Source organism: Choloepus didactylus, chromosome 6, assembly GCF_015220235.1.
Source record: "Choloepus didactylus isolate mChoDid1 chromosome 6, mChoDid1.pri, whole genome shotgun sequence".
In the NCBI taxonomy this organism is placed as follows: domain Eukaryota; kingdom Metazoa; phylum Chordata; class Mammalia; order Pilosa; family Megalonychidae; genus Choloepus; species Choloepus didactylus.
Window position 1 is genome coordinate 80,270,867 of NC_051312.1, and position 16,255 is coordinate 80,287,121.

Below are 16,255 nucleotides of genomic sequence, written 5' to 3' on the forward strand. Positions count from 1 at the left end.
CTCATTTTATCAGCTATTACTTTTGAATTCACAAAGGCTGTAATGGGGAAATGGAACCGAACGCCTGGCTCACTTGTCTAGGCTTTGCTTATCTTTGGTTTCTTGGCTTCTTCATCCTCACTGCCTTCATTGCTCACTGAAGTGATTTACAAAAATATATTCCCAACTTTTTTAGTTGTTCATGGCAGAATTGGTCTGAAACAGTACAAACTTCCCTTGGAAAATGTGGAAATGCTCATAATATTTCATGCATTTTCTCACATTTATGATTGTGAATTTAGCTTCATTGCACTTCTATAGCCTACCTGCATCAGATGATTAGTAATTATTTTCTGTGGAGGGTACAAAAGATTAAGGTAGTTTCAAAAAACATAGATCTTAAGTGAGAAGAGCAAGTATAAGGATAGAGAAAGGAAGGGCAAGCTTTACAGTTTCCCAGAGAGTATAATAATGGATTCTCCTCATTACTCAAATATATAAGGACCAGAGACTTCTAGACTTTTCTCACAGTGAAATTGTCCAGGATCCTGTCTTATCCTGAGGTTGTCTCACAGTTTGTTTTTGAGTCTGGATCTCTGGACAATAGAGATGAAAATTGCAGAGAATGGAGCTAGAAGGGGCATCATATATGAACGAGTATTTTCTAAGATGGTGCTGACAGATTTCTACCAAATTGAACATGATCTGACAATCTAAGGACAAACTCTATCTACCCTTAGAATAACAAATTTTCTAATGACCTTCAGTATAGGAATAATCAGGTTTAAGTGGCCTGAGGATTCACATTGCAATCTCAGAGAGGAAAGAGTACTTAAGTTGATTCTGATTTTCTGTCTAACCACCTGACAACTGGTCCCACCATCTCTCCTTATACTTCTGTATTCAGACACTCTAAAGACATCTTTTCCTCTCTTCTTCTAATATGGAATCATTATTCCTTCCTTTCTCAGGTCATTTGTGTGATAGCCTTTCCTGTGGGTTTCCCTGCTTGCTTCCCCTGAAAAATTCTATGTCCTCTGCATAGTTCTGTCATCCAAGTGAGTCCAGTGAAGCCAGGGTGTGGTTATAGGCAACTTCAGGTCACCAGGCAAGAATCCATGGTAGCAGGGTTTCTGGGACCTTGATGGGAGATTCACAAAATTAACTTTTACAAAAAGTTCCTGTATGTTTTTGGCATCATTACAATGCACAGTAGAAGCAAACCATTTAAAATTAATATGCAAAAGCTTTATTTTCTTGTTGTTAATTTGCAGGTGGGGTGTTATAAATTCTTTTCAAAATTGGTTCTGAACAGCATTCCAGGAAGAACAAAGTACAGCAGAGAAAGACAATGTAGAAAAAAACAATTTTTTCTAAACATGAGGGAAAGAAGTTGTCTACTGTCACTGATTTATCTGTAGGGTCTGGAATTGAAACTGGCTCAATATGTTCCTTGAAGAGTAACTGAGGGGATCCAAGGAACTGCAGGTTTTGCTCAATTGACACTATAGTTTTGAAGTTAGTAGCCCAGACTCGAGTCTGACCCTGATTAATTCCAATGCTAGCTCTTTAATTTTTTTAACTTGGTCTCTGAGAAAGATGCTTACTATTTCTAAGCCCAACTTTCATCAGAAAAATAACAATTGCAGTAAGTCTGCCTCATAAGGATGTTGGGGAACTAACTGAAATAATAACATAAAATGCCTAGTGTACATTTCCACCTCAAAAATTTTAGTTTCTTCACATGAAAATATAAATATAAACTTACTGCATTGTTTCAAGTGTCTACAAACTATTATTCAATTGGAAAGAAAATATTAATGTCTATGAAGAATTTTGCCTTTAAAATGGTTCCTGCATCCTGGATGGAAGTCCTCTAGAATTTCCCATCATGAACAGGATTTGGAATCTTTGGGTCCCCCAACTTGGGACTTGGTGAAGTTGGGTGAATTCCACATCACTGCCAGTACTGGAAGCCTGTAGTATGTTCCCCTGCTATTGAGTTTAGACACCAAAAATTCAGGTGAACGTAATCCACTTTAACTCATCTCTCACTAGCACAGAAGGGCTCAATAGGGTTTCTAGGACACTTTCCAATTCCAGATTACCTTTTCCTTATAGAGAATGCTATGCATTTCCAAAAACATTCTTGTTGCACCCTTGCTCCAGATGTGCAAGGAAAACCTCATGTCATACAACACATTTCAATACAACATCAATTCTGTAAACAGTTCTGTCACATGTAATCTATCCCCTCCTTGTACCCAAACACTAGTTTACTGCCAGGTTATGGGGAAACTCCTGTTAGACAAGATATTTTAAGGCAACATCAACTGAGCAACATGCAATCTAGGACCCCCTGTGATTACATAAAAAAAATCCTCTCTTTACATTGGCCCCTGGCTAAACAATAGCCCTCTTCTCTAATACCATTCGGACAATGCCACAGATGGGTCTCCTTGGTTTTAATGCTGTAAACAATGGGATTGATGACAGGTGGGAAGAAGAGGTACATATTGGCCATCATGACTCACAGCAGAGGGGACACATGGTGTCCAAAGCAGTGAACCATGGACAATCCAATGATAGGCACATAATGAGCAAGCACAGTGCAGACATGTGAAACACAGGTGTTGAGTGCTTTCCTCCGCCCTTCCCCAGTGGCAGTATGCAGTACTGCGTGGAGTATGAATCCATAGGAAACCACAGTGAGCAGGGAATCCAGCCCAAAAGTAGAGATAACAGTGAAAAGCCCATAGATATTGTTTATAGAAATGTCCCCACAAGGTAGATGGATAAGGTTGGGGTGTAGACAGTAGGAATGGGAGAGGGCATTATGGCCACAGAAGTTCAGATGCCTTAAGAGCAGGGTTAATGGGGCAATGAGCATGATGCTCTTCAGCCCAATGACAACTCCTGTGCCAGTGATGCGGGGCAGGGTCAGGATGGCTGTGTAGCACAGGGGGCTGTAGATGGCCACAAAATGGTCCATAGACATGGCCAGTAACACAGCAGACTCCCTGATGGAGAAGGAGTGGATGGAGAATACCTGGAAAAGGCAGGAATCAAAGCTAATTTCAGTGATACCAAACAGGAAGACACCTAGGACTTTAGGCAGACTTGATGCAGAGACACCAACCTCAGCCAGTGCCAACATGGCAAGAAAGAGGTATACGGGCTTATGTAGTCCTGGGTCTCTCCTGATGACATGAAGAATGGTGCCATTCCCAAGGAAGTTAATGCTGTCCATCAGGCAGAAGGGGATGGAGATCCAGATGTGCTCTGCCTCCAGTCCTGGGATGCAAACCAGAATAAATTTTGTAGGTAAGAACCCCAAAGGGCTATTGAAATTCTTCATGTTGAACCTCATCCCATGAGATCACAACCTGAAGACTGGAAACAAACTGGTGAGATTATATTATCCTAAAGAAAGGTCACTGGGCATTAAGTAAAGAGAAGAAGAAAACTAAGTTCACAGCTTCCTGTGATTGAAGGCCTCATGTCTGAAAACTGATAGATGACCATTATTAGAACATCTTCAGATTGAAGGGGGTACAGTCTCCATCAAATGGAAGTTCTAGGCTGATGGAAAATTGTTGCCTTAAATTGTATTGTGCCTTGGATCAGCTAAGGTAGAAATGTCTGTTTTGTTGTTATTGAGAGACCTGAACCCGGAGAGCTGGTCAGACAGATGTGAGAAGAGAAACCCAGCATATAAAATGGAATGATATCAGGACAAGGTGGAGAAATTATTGATAGATACATAGATAAAAGGCACATAGCACAGTATATAAAAACTGCTCAAATATATCTGATAAATGAATATAGATATACGAATAGTTGAGGCTAAGCAAGGCTGAGAAAATTGCAGTGAACGGAGTCTAGAACAAGTGGTAAAAGAACTACACACATAAAGGATGGATCTTGGACCCACACTGGGCTTAGCAGTTATGAGCTTTGGGAGGAATAGGAAGCAACTAGAATCAGGTGCAAAGTCTTGGATGAAGCAAGAAGAGAAGCAGGTTGGCAGATTTGTACACTGATTTTAAGACTAAGGTATTCTCCAATCATTGTGCCGAAAATCTCTCTACTCACAAAGCTCCAAGATAACTACCTTATCCACTGGGACTTCTTTCTAGCTAAAATATGTCCCTGAATATACTGAATCAACAATGTAGGGAACTTAAACAGATTTTCATGGAAACCTCTTCTGGTCAAGAAAGAAAACAGCACAGAGAGCAGAAGAAAACCATCTAGATATATATAATTTTTTTAGGGGTGTGAATGAAATCAGCACTGACTGGGACATGACAAGTATAACAATGGAGTCTTGAACTTGCAGGGTTGGAGGTATTCAACTTGTCAACCTCCCCATCCACACACACACACACACACACACACACATACACACACACACACACACAAGCTCACCTATTTGTAAACACACACATCCTCACATGCTCACCTACGTGTACCTACACCTATTTGTACATACAGTTGCCGAAATCCTGTCTGCATCTTGCCTGATGTGAACCTCAATTTAGCCTTAGCTGAATTTCTCCAGCAACAGGCACCTAACTATTCCATGCTAGTTATTGCTAAGTTCTTCCTTGATGCACAGATCAATAAACAGTTAATCAGCACTCCTCTACAACAAGCAACATGCAGAACTCAGGCAACACAAATTCCCAGCCCTACTCAGAAAATTTTCACTGCATCTTTCAACCACAGACCCTGGAGAACACCTCTTCTTCCACAGATATTCAATTTCAATCACCAGACTAGCTGCTATTATGCTACATGCTACAAAGTAAAAGGTCAGAATACAATGAGAAGGATATAGGGTGAAAAATCTAATTTATTCATGAAAGTCAGAGAAAGCTTCCCTTAGGAAGTGATATTTAATCTGAGACCTGATGAATTAATAGAAATTTGCCAATCTAATGGCATGTGGATGTACTGGGTGCAGAAAAAAAAGATTACCATGCAATGAGTATATAAAAGTTCACTTTGACAAGAAATGAAAGAAAACCTGGAAAAAAAAATGGAATACAGTTGATATATGAGAGTATTACAATTATTGATTTTTCATAATAATTCCTTTCATATAAACAGACATGATCTAATGTAGCTTAATTCAGCAGATATTGGTTTAAGAACAGCTCTGTGTTAAGGACTGTGCTAGGACTTAGGTTGGGGGGTATCAGGGACAAATCTTTGACTTGAAAAAGTTATCACACGTTTTCAAACATCCCATGGAGGAGGCACTTGTGACACTTCTCTTTCTCATTTGTCATGTACCTCTCTAGGTTATTTTCTCACCTCTTGAAACCCAATATATCTTTCTCAGCTTTTTAAATGGACTAAATATTGTTCTGCCTCTGGGTTGAGCTGCAGTTCCTCTAGTTTGTTGTCTCACTATACACCGTTGTACACTGTATCTTTCTTGTCATATCCCAAATGACCTGATAGAGTAAAGGACAAATCTTGAGTGATACTTGAAACCTGGGTCTTTTGTTCTCAGTAGTCCTCTGTACCCATATGTACTCTTTTCATATCCTTCTTAGTTTTTTGCATCCTTCTCATCCCCAACCTCCAGAAACAAGACTTAATTGTCTTTGAAAGATGTCCTGAAGGGCCATCACTAAATTCCCCCCACTCCCAGTTTTGGATTTGTTTAAAAAGAACTTTTCAAGATGAATGGGGAAAAGCAGGATCCCTCAGTCTTTCACCCACCATGATAGGACACAAAAATAAGCAGGAAGAAGAGAGTGTGGTGAAGTACATACCATAACCCTGGAGCTGGACAGAATTGAATGTAAATCTTAGATGCAGCACGACTTTACCTATTTAATTTCTATGCACCTTTGTCCCTTTGTTTTTAAAGCTAGAGCTTTTATTCTTACCTCAGACAGTTGCTCTGTGTATTTAACATGAGCCTTGAGTAACCATTGGATGTTAGTATTCTCCTCTACTTGTGTTCAACTCTCTCAGGGTTTCTCAGACAACATCTATCACATATAACATCAGAAGGGGGAGAACCTTTTGTTCCTATCTCCAACTTTCTACTAACAATGCTCTTTCCTTGCCATTGGTTCAACGATGGTCAGACCACAGCTGTGAGGGGGGCAAGGACTTACCACTTGACAGATGAGGCTTATAAATAAGACATACGCATTGTGTGATGAACCCAAGATCACACAAATGCAAAACTATTTCTTGAAACCATAGCATTCTCTGATTTTTGTTTTGTTTTGCTCTTTACCTATCAAGAGGTTTAAGAGAAGTTTTATTTCATCCTATCACACAGATAAAGGCATTAGAGAGGTGACTACTGACTGGGGAAAATCTAGAGAGCTTCAAACTGTGGGGTGGGGTTGGGATTTTTTGGAAGCTGCTTCAGGAGACAGGGCTGGAAGATCAAGGGTGCAGGCACTCACCAGAAACAGAGCTGACCTCTGAGTGTCAGGTAGGACTAGGGGAGCTCACTTCAGAAGTCCCTGCCCCCTGGCACAACATCCTCTTGGGGCTGGAATCCTGCCTGCCTTCATGTAGCTGATGAAGGGCTCTGGTGAGTGGAGGAGCGGGGAGGCATCTGGCTTCCCTGAGGAGCAATTACCCAGGTAATCACTTTACCTTTTCTCAATATCCAGGGATTCCTAACAGAAACCAGCAGGAGCCTGGAGTCAGCAACTCTGTGAAATGAGGATAATATAGTATGTATCTATTATGATAATTAATATATGCAAATGGCTTTGAATGTGTCTGATTGGCTCATAAAAAGTGCACTGTAAGAGTTGGCTAATATTATAAGTATTACATGAACAATGAATTCTGAAAAAATAATCTATAATGGCCATCAACTATCATCCTTATAAGCATAAATGAATCAAGTTAGGAAAAGGGAGGGCACAAAATTATTATATTCAGAGAACATCAGTGGTGTTTAATTTCAGGACATGACAGAATGTGAGAAAAAATCTTCTGGCTGGGCTGGAGATGGAGGTTCATCAGGATGTTGTGGTGAATGGGGCTTCCTAGAGTATGGCAGCTACAGAGTCTTAGCAGAAAGTGGTCATTTCTAGAAATCAAAAGAGGCTTTAAAATTGCTGAATCAATGAGTTTTGATTGTTTATGGATGGCTGGTTGGCTGGATAATTGTCTGGCTGACAAGATTTAAAAGAAATTTATTTGGCTTAAAAATTCGCCATGAGCCATTTATAAGAGTTTCTAATGCTGTTCTGAAAACACGCATTTTGTGCTGCTGATTTAACAAGACAGGAGGCAGCTTCAGTAATTGTTGAGAATAAGATTTAAATGATGGACCATGTGGTCTATGTTAGATCCATATTCATATGTCAGGAGTGGACTGAGACAAGTGGAGAAAAGGAGGGGTTACAGGAAACAGGGCTTTAATAAGGTCAGATAGATCTAGGGAAATGAGGAAATCAGGAGCTAAACATCTGTGAATAGAAAATGGTTTACTAGAAATTAATTGCAGAAGAGAAATATGTCTGGCTAGTGACAAGGTCCAGAATATGGCCATGAAGTGTGTGGACGGAATAGAAGAGAATAAATGTCATTGGCATATTTTTCCCCAGACCTCAGTGCTTGTTTCAAATGTTGAACACAAATGTACACAACAAGGAAATTGTCATTTTCAGTTTTAAATCGGAATGATGTTCTGGGAGATTTTTGGTGAAATTTCCCTTTATAAGTCTCCAGTCCTTTAACAATCACTACACAGTATGTTATTCCCTCCCTTCTTGACAACTATATGAAAATCAGAGTTTGTGTCTATAACTGTTTTTCTGAAGTAAGTCACAACAAGAACATAAACACCTTTCTCAGAAAGACACATTTCATATCATTGCAGCAAATGAAACAGGCAGTGCTTGCAATGTTTCCATTAGAAGTCTTTGCCCACAAATTTTGTTAGCTTTCTATTTAAGTTTGTTCATGGAGGAGAGAGGAAATTGCCTTTTAAGCCTATGGCAGTAAGATAATAAAGTTATGATTTGTTTGTCATCACTGCTAATCCTATCTGCATCAGAAGAATATATAAAGAAATCCTACAATAAAACAAAAAGACAAACAACCCAATTGAAAAATGGGCAAAAGACTTGAATAGACATTTCTTCAAAGAAGGTATACAAATAGCCAAAAAGCACATGAAAAGATGTTCAATATCATAAGCCATTAGGGAAATGCAAATCAAAACCACCATCAGGTATCACTTCATACACACTGGAATGGCTACTATTTAAAAAAATGGAAAATTAAAAGTTTTGGGAAGGATGTGGAGAAATAGGATCACTCATTCATTGCTGGTGGGAATGTAAATTGGTGCAGTATTGTGAAAGACAGTTTGGCTGGTCTTCAGAAACTTAAAGATAGAATTACCATATCACCCAGCAACCACATTTTTAGGTATATTCCCCAAAGAATTGAAGGCAGGGACTCAAAAAGAAATTTGCATACTGAAATTCATAGCACCATTATTCACAATTGTCAAAACATGGAAGCAATCCAAGTGTCCATAAACTGATGGATGGGTAAACAAATACACGATGGAATAATATTATGCATATATATAAATATATACATATACATAAATATATACATATATATATACACCTACAATGGAATATTATTCAGCTGCAGAGAGGAATAACATTATGATAATTGTAACAACATAGATGAAACTTGAGGACATCATGTTGAGTGAAATAAGCCAGAAACAAAAGGAAAAATGTATGATCTTGCTGATATGAAATAATGAGAATAAGCAAACTCATAGAGTTAAAATCTAGAATATAGGTTACAAGCTTATGGGATAGGTGTAGAGAATAGGGAGTTAAGCATTAAAATGTACAGAGTCTCTATTTGGGATGAAGGAAAATTTTGGGTAATGGATGGTGGTGATGGTAGCACACCAGTGTGAATGCAATTAACTGCACTGAAATATATATCTGAATGTGGTTAAAATGGGAAATGTTAGATTGTATATATGATAACAGAATAATTTTATTAAACAAATCCATGGAACTACACTACACAAACAGCAAACCCTAAGTTAAACCATGGACTATAGTTAATAGTACAATTATAAAAATGTGCTATCATCAATTGTAACAAATGTTCCACACCAATGCAAGGTGTTAATAATTTGGTGGTTTATGGGAATCCTATATTTCATACATAAGAGTTGTAAACTCAAAACTTCTATAAAGCAAAGCACAGCAAAACAAAACAAAGCCCTCCTGGGACCATACTTGACTTGTTTCTGAAGAATTTAGTTGCTAAGAATGCTGCTGCTGCTGCCTCCATCCTGGAAAACCTCAGGCCTCTATTCCATTCCACCTGCTCTTTCTCTTTAGGACCTTCATTTCCTCATGCGAAGGGGAACACTGCTATTTCACTCCTCAATCCATTACAGCTTATAGCTCAGCAATGGAGACACAAAGCCATGTGCTAATCTGAATGTCCCAAGCTGGCATCACTGCAATCCATAATGATCCAGGATCCCAAACTAAAGGTCCTTTCTAGTTTAATTTCCCTAATCTTTTTGGCGGTCAATGTGCAAAAATGCTAGTGAATTTCTTTTTCATCTTGATGGTCTAAATATTGGGGTTAATTTCAGATCAGAAAGAGAGGACAGCATTGGCCATGGCAGCCAGCAAGGTACAGACACTGCCCAGGCTATCCGAAGTAGTGCACCTGGAAGAGAGTGATTGCCAAAACCAAATGCAAGAGCAGAGAAGACACAGTGAGGGCCTTTTGCCATTTAACACAGATGCAAGGTCTAGAATTATGTAAAATCCATCAGTATGTACAGATAACAATGAGGAATGAGTCCAGCTTTCAGGTGGATCCAGTCCCCTTTTCCAATTCTAGAACATCCTCCTAGATGAGTGACTCAGATGAGAGTCCAACAGATCTTGACAGTGAGTCCATTTTCCAAGACAGATGTGTGAATGGATAGTGAGACAAATATGAGGCAAACAGTTACCACTGCATCACAAATCAGAACTATCTCTTCAGGGTAGAGGATGAAGCAAGTAGGTTGTAGAAGGAAAAGACAGATGGTCTATCATGTATATGATATTTTTTCCTTAAAATTACTATTTCTTGATTGTCAATGTGCTTTGTACACCTCTTCATGCCATGGAATAACAATCTGTGTCATTTTTGTTTTTGACTACTACAGAATAGTCTATATTAAAGACTGACTCTCATATATCTATGTACCTACTGAGAGCCATTTACTGAAAAAAATCCTATTTAAAGAATTGCTAAATGATTTATATCTTGTCTTCATGTACAAGTATCAGAGTATGAATCTAGGGTAGTGCTAAGAATTGTTAGTTCTGGGTTAAAGGACATGCAGATCTTAAATAGATTCAACAAAATAGACAACAGGAAACTACACTATACTAATTTAGTTTACAACCAATAGTGTGTGAAAATATATGTTCCCCATAAATTCAGCAATATGCAGCATTATAAGTCTTACTTTTCCAAGGTGATGAGAACTCACTCACTCCCTCAGATTGCCTTTGGAGGTGGTGAAACTTGAAGGCTTCAAGGAAATAATCTCATTTGCCCTAACCCCTTAATATTTTCTTTGAAGGAAGAGTTGGATCAATCCCTGCTGAATCTGCTTAGTCTTAACACTGTAGATGATGGGATTGAGCATGGGAGGCACCAGAAGATAGATGTTGGCCAGGAGTAGGTGGAGAGCAGGTGCAGCATGCTTTAGGATGCGGTGTACTGGAGCCACGCTGATCATGGGCATATAGTATACAAGCACTGCACAGATGTGGGAGCACATGTGTTGAGGGCTTTCCACTGCCCTTCCCCAGAGGTGATGCCCAGCACCGTGTGGAGGATCAGCACATAAGACACCACAATGAGCAGGGAGTCCAGCCCTAAGGTGGAGGTGACAATGCATAGCCCCAGAATGCTGTTGGGGCGAGTGTCCCCACAGGGCAGCTGGATCAGATCTGAGTGCAGACAATAGGAGTGGGAGAGGGTGTTGTGGCCACAGAAGAGCAGGTAATTCAGGGGAAAGGGCAGTGGGAACATGAGCATCACACCCTTCAGTCCAAGGGCAGCCCCAATACCAGCAATGCGGGGTAAGGTCAGGATGGCAGTGTACTGCAGTGGCTTGTAGATGGTCACAAAGTGTTCCACAGACATGGCCAGCAGAATGCCTGACTCCATGATGGAAAAAGAATGTATAGAGGACGTCTGCAAAAGGCAAGCTTCAAAGCAGATTTCATTGGCACCAAAAGGGATGATGCTCAGCACAGTAGGCAGTGTGGAGGCAGAGACACCAAGCTCAGCAATGGCTGGCATGGCCAGAAAGAGGTACATTGGTTGGTGCAGAGAGGCATTTCTCCTGATCAATGCCAGGATCAGACTGTTTCCCAAAAGGGCCACAAGATATGTGGAGCAGAATGGCAAGATGAACCAGGGGTACAGGGCCTCCAGACCAGGGACACCAGTCAGCACAAAATATTTTGTGGTGAATTGACTACTGTTGACCATTTCTCTATGTCAGGAGTCTGGAGACCTTGGCCTAGACAGTTACCAAAGAAGCAACCTGGAGTGACACACATGAAAGGCAACAGATTGGAGACAAGAGTATCTGCAAATTGGTCTGTCTAGGATTCCCGGCCAACTGAGATCTCTACTCCCTTACATAGTCTTTAATAATATATAAAAATGTGGAGCTGTGAGTTGCAAAGAGGTACATCTCCATAGTAAGAGACTCGGGTAGAAAATTTTATTATTTGTAATTCAAATTTATCCACATTGTGATTTCACTGTGTGTATAAGGTAAGAATTAAATGTTCCCCAGGCTTCTATCAAGACTCCTTGTTGAATATTTTAAAAAATACATAATTGGAAAGATGCTGACATAATCAGAACTGTGGTCTATCAGAAATACTATAAATTCTCTGATATAGAATGTGGGGTTTTCAGCGATTGATTGGGATGGTGTCACAATGTAGAATTACCTCAGTGTAATATAGAATTGCCCTGGGTATAAAGATTCTCAATGCCCACCCCAGACACTCCAAATAGCATCAAAGATTGCTTGCCCTTCATTGGAGATATAGAATTGCCTGGTTTTACCTGGATAAAGTATCCCTCAAATGGGCTCAATTATCCACGCTCAGTCCTCCTTGATTATCACTTCGGTTTTCACACCTGGGGAGGTAGAAAAATGTCAGGGTTAATGGAAAGAAGCATCTGCCCGCTGGAACTCCTGTTGATGGTAAGAATATCCTGCCTATTGGAAAAATTCCTCTATCATCTCACAATGTGCACCAACTTATACCTTGGTACCTTGGTGCCTGGTTAATCAATGTTTACCATGGGTGTGGCTATCATGGACAAGTCTTAGAGTATGGTCACTTTAGACCATGTTCTGACATTGCAGAAATGATGACAACAAATGTTACTCATGTCGGCCCATTAGAGCTGATACCTTCTGAAACTTTGCCTGAGAAATCGACCTGCATCTGTACATTGCCTAAAAGAACTAGGACTATTAAAGCGAGGAAGAGACCTGTATGTGCCAAGATGTACTTTAAGGAAACTACTACACCTTAGACCAGAATGTCAGTCAAAAGTTCTGTGTTAGCAAAAAAGGAGAAAGAAAAAGAGGTGATATTTCTTCCATAAGGTGATAAAAATAGATCTGACTCCCTGCTGAAAACAATTTAATAAATGGTCATAGGAGAAAATGCGTTTGAGATAAGGAAGCTGGAAGTACTGAAAAGTGTGATAGAGTTCAATCTGTACATATGATTTTTTGTTTGTTTGTTTCTTTTTTCTTTTGTTTACTTTTTGCATTTTGTGTGTTTTTTTATTTATTTTGTTTCATTTTATTATTTTAGGTTTTTGTTGTAGACATGATTTTTAAACCTTAGATTTTCTCTTACTAGTGAGCTAAAATCTTTGAGCTTGACTTTTTAAATTTGTAAAATAAGAAAAAAACAATATCTATAATAACAATTGATGTGATTAAATATGATAATGTATTTAAAAGCAGCTTATATTATACAATTATAACCAGCCATAAGAAAGTAACATTGGGCGTTGTAGGAGACATCAGGCCTCCTGCTAAGAGATAAAACCTTAGCAATGACATTAAGCCAGAACTTAGCATTATTTGAACAGGAGCAACTGTTGCTGCTGATATTCTCAGTGTGGTCTCTTTTCTGCCCTCCCATACATTAATTCAGAATATTAATAGTCTAAGTCATTTGCTTCCTGTTTATAGAGCTTATTTTTCAGCAATTTCCTTAGATTGCTTAGAGTGCACTCCTCATTTTCCTTGAGTAATTTTTTTTTATTGCTGCAAGATTTCATGCTCCATATTTGGGGATTTCAAATCAGTATCATAACATGTTCTGACATTACAGAAATGATTACAAAAAATGTTACTTATGACGGCGCATTAGAGCTGATGACTTTGGTGTCAGTTTGACTCAACTGGAAACTTAGGATTGGTTATTGTCTTTCTGACTCTCCATTTCCCCAATGGAAAATCAAATGGTAGTACTTTGCAAAAATAAAAAAAAAATAGAATAAAATAAAAATAAAGAATAAGGGAATGTCTGACAAATTTGCAAGGATAAAGACAGTCAACAGATGCCAATCCTGAAAAGAACCTGAGGTTCAAACTGTTAGACCATCACTCCATACCAGTTATTAAAAACTATAGGAGAAGTAGAAATGGTAAAATATATTGACCAGTCATTTTTTTTTTTTTTTTTTTTTTTTGCAATTAAGCAATTTTATAATTGCTTAAAATTTCCTAGATTGGAGAAAGCAACTTTGGATCTTTAACCCAGCATTGGTAAGCTGAGTCCTCTTGAGTATCTGGGATGTCTCTAAGAAATAATTGGCTCTGCTTCCTGAACCAACAGGAATATTGGCCTTGCACATATTAAAAAAGGCTAATGGCTTTCCATGAGCCTCTTCAAACATTTTTTTAAAGTATTTTCAGAAGACATGAGTAACTGTATAGAACTGCCAGAGTACTGAGTATCACTTTCCAAAAAAGGGAGCAGATAAAGTTTGAGAGGGGCCATGGTAAGGGAGAAGTGGTCTCTGAACACAGCTTAACCTTTGCGTTTGTGATATTCAGCCTAGGAACATCACTGTCCCTTGACTGGTGTGTTAATTTTGGAGACATCAAGAAAAAGGTGAATAAAATATTCTAACATACATGATATCCCACAGCACTTCAACTTGTGGTCACTTTACCTAATTCATCAATTTGAGTTAGTAAGAGGAAGGATTTTTGTTTTTCATGACATTGTTTAAGATGAAACAAAGATTTTTTCTATCCTATGCGTGTGTATTCTTTGCATGATAAATTTCTTGAGGACTGTGAAACTCCACTAAGGAGATTTCACTCCTTTTCTCCTCTATAAATTCTGACCCATCTGAACTTGTCTTTTCTTTCCTGGTTATTCCTTCACTTTTGGTTTCATTTTGCTTTCTCTTCTTTCTTTTCCTTTCCTTTAACACTCTGGCACACAGTTCAACAAAGAATTATTTTTTTAAACAAACAGTCTCACTTTGGTTAATAACATTCAGCTCAGAGGTCACCTCTTCTGATGCCTCCCCCACTCATCCATGCAGTTAGTCACCTTCTGTGACAGCCTCCCATAGCACCTCCCTCCAATCTAGCCCTCGCCTCCCTCTTTTGTAATTTAGTTGTTTAATGTGACTCTCCTACTGGTCTGCAAGATCCACTAGTGAAGACCCAGGGCCTATAATCTTCAGCATATCTCCAAGGCTTAATACCTGAAGGGAGAAAGGGGTGGGAGGGCAATCCTCAGGAAGGTACACATTAATAGACAGTGATTTTATTCCAGGCATTGTGAGGACAAGACTTCATTCTCCTCTTATCAAATGAGGCCTCAATGAGGACAGAAAGATAATGTTATGTCCTTTTTACAGTATTATATGTAAAATACTATAATTGTAGGAAGTCAGAGACCAGAGCTAATGAGTGAGATGTGAGTGCTGACTGGGAAGTCTTATGAGGAGAGATTTAAGCCTGCTGTTTGGTTGATAGAAGGCAAGGGAAGAATTACGAGAAAGGAAATAAAATGTACTGATTTAGTTTTATGTGATAGGCACTCTTTTTTTGGGGGGGTGGTTTTTTTTTTTTAAATTCAGTTTTATTGAAATATATGCACATACCATATAATCATCCATGGTATACAATCAACTGTTCACAGTATGATCATGTAGTTATGCATCATCACCACAATCTTTTTCCGAGCATTTTCCTTACATCAGAAAGAATCAGAATAAGAATAAAAAATAAAAGTAAAAAAAAGAACACCCAAACCATCCCCCCATCCCACCCTATTTGTCATTTAGTTTTTGTCCCCATTTTTCTACTCATCCATCCATACACTAGATAAAGGGAGTGTGATCCACAAGCTTTTCACAATCACACTGTCACCCCTTGTAATCTACATTATTATACAGTTGTCTTCATGAGTCCAGGCTACTGGATTGGAGTTTGGTAGTTTCAGGTATTTACTTCTAGCTATTCCAATACATTAAAACCTAAGAGGTGTTATCTATATAGTGCATAAGAATGTCCACCAGAGTGACCTCTCGACTCCATTTGAAATCTCTCAGCCACTGAAACTATTTCATCTCATTTTGCATCCCCCTTTTGGTCAAGAAGATATTCTCAACCCCATGATGCTGGATCCAGATTCATCCCCAGGAGTCATATCCTCTGTTGCCAGGGAGATTTACACCCCTGGGAGTCGGGTCCCACGTAGGGCGGAGGGCAGTGAGTTCACCTGCTGAGGTGGCTCAGTTAGAGAGAGAGAGGGCCACATCTGAGCAACAAAGAAGTACTCAGGGGGAGACTCTTAGGCACAATTATATGCAAATTTATCCTCTCCTTTGCAGTAATGAGCTTCATAAGGGCAAGAACCATGATAGAGGGCATGGCACATCAAACCGCCAGTCCCAATGCTTGTGACAACATCAACACCAGTCCAGGTGAGGAAGTCCAACACTTCTGCACCTTCCTCCAGCTCTTTGGGGTGGGGGTAGGGGACAGTCAATATATTTTTTATTCTCTGCCCAAATTACTTTGGGATGTGTGTGACAGGCATTCTTAACAAGTGTTTTGTATATATTATCTTATTGATTCTTGAAATCCCAGACCTAGTCACACCCATTTTACAACTTGTGAGAGTGAAAAATTTGTATTTCA

The 16,255-nt window shown here is 39.2% G+C and overlaps 2 pseudogenes; both read right to left on the bottom strand.

The window, feature by feature from the left end:
* Positions 1–2,382: 2,382 nt before the first annotated feature.
* Positions 2,383–3,337, bottom strand: LOC119538737 (annotated as a pseudogene).
* Positions 3,338–10,594: 7,257 nt separating this feature from the next.
* Positions 10,595–11,532, bottom strand: LOC119538781 (annotated as a pseudogene).
* Between the last annotated feature and the right edge of the window lie 4,723 nt (positions 11,533–16,255).